We start from the raw sequence: 386 nt of genomic DNA on the forward strand, positions 1-386 counted from the left end.
GTACCACAGTTCCTTGTTCATTGTCTTTTTTCAATGCCTACTTTTTATCATTCTCTTTCTCTCTTCCCTTCCCTTCCGCCCTTGTTTGATTTTTGTTTGGTTTATTTGCTTGATTTTCTTTTTGCTTATTTGATTTTTTACTGGTTGATTAGTTGATTTGTTGTTTGCTCATTCGTGTGCCCACTTGATTTTTTACTGATTGATTACTTGATTCAGAGTTTGCTCACTTTCTCGCCCGTTTGCTTGCCTACTCCCTTGCTTGTTTCCTTGGTCACTTTCCATGTGCTTAGTTTCTTGCTTATTTTTCTTGCTTCCTTACCCAAAGCAGCTGCTGTTGGACAACACCCTGTTGTTCCGGCCGCAAATGAAGGGGATTTGGCTGTGGG

Source organism: Penaeus monodon, chromosome 23 (assembly GCF_015228065.2).
Source record: "Penaeus monodon isolate SGIC_2016 chromosome 23, NSTDA_Pmon_1, whole genome shotgun sequence".
Taxonomy (NCBI): Eukaryota; Metazoa; Arthropoda; class Malacostraca; order Decapoda; family Penaeidae; genus Penaeus; species Penaeus monodon.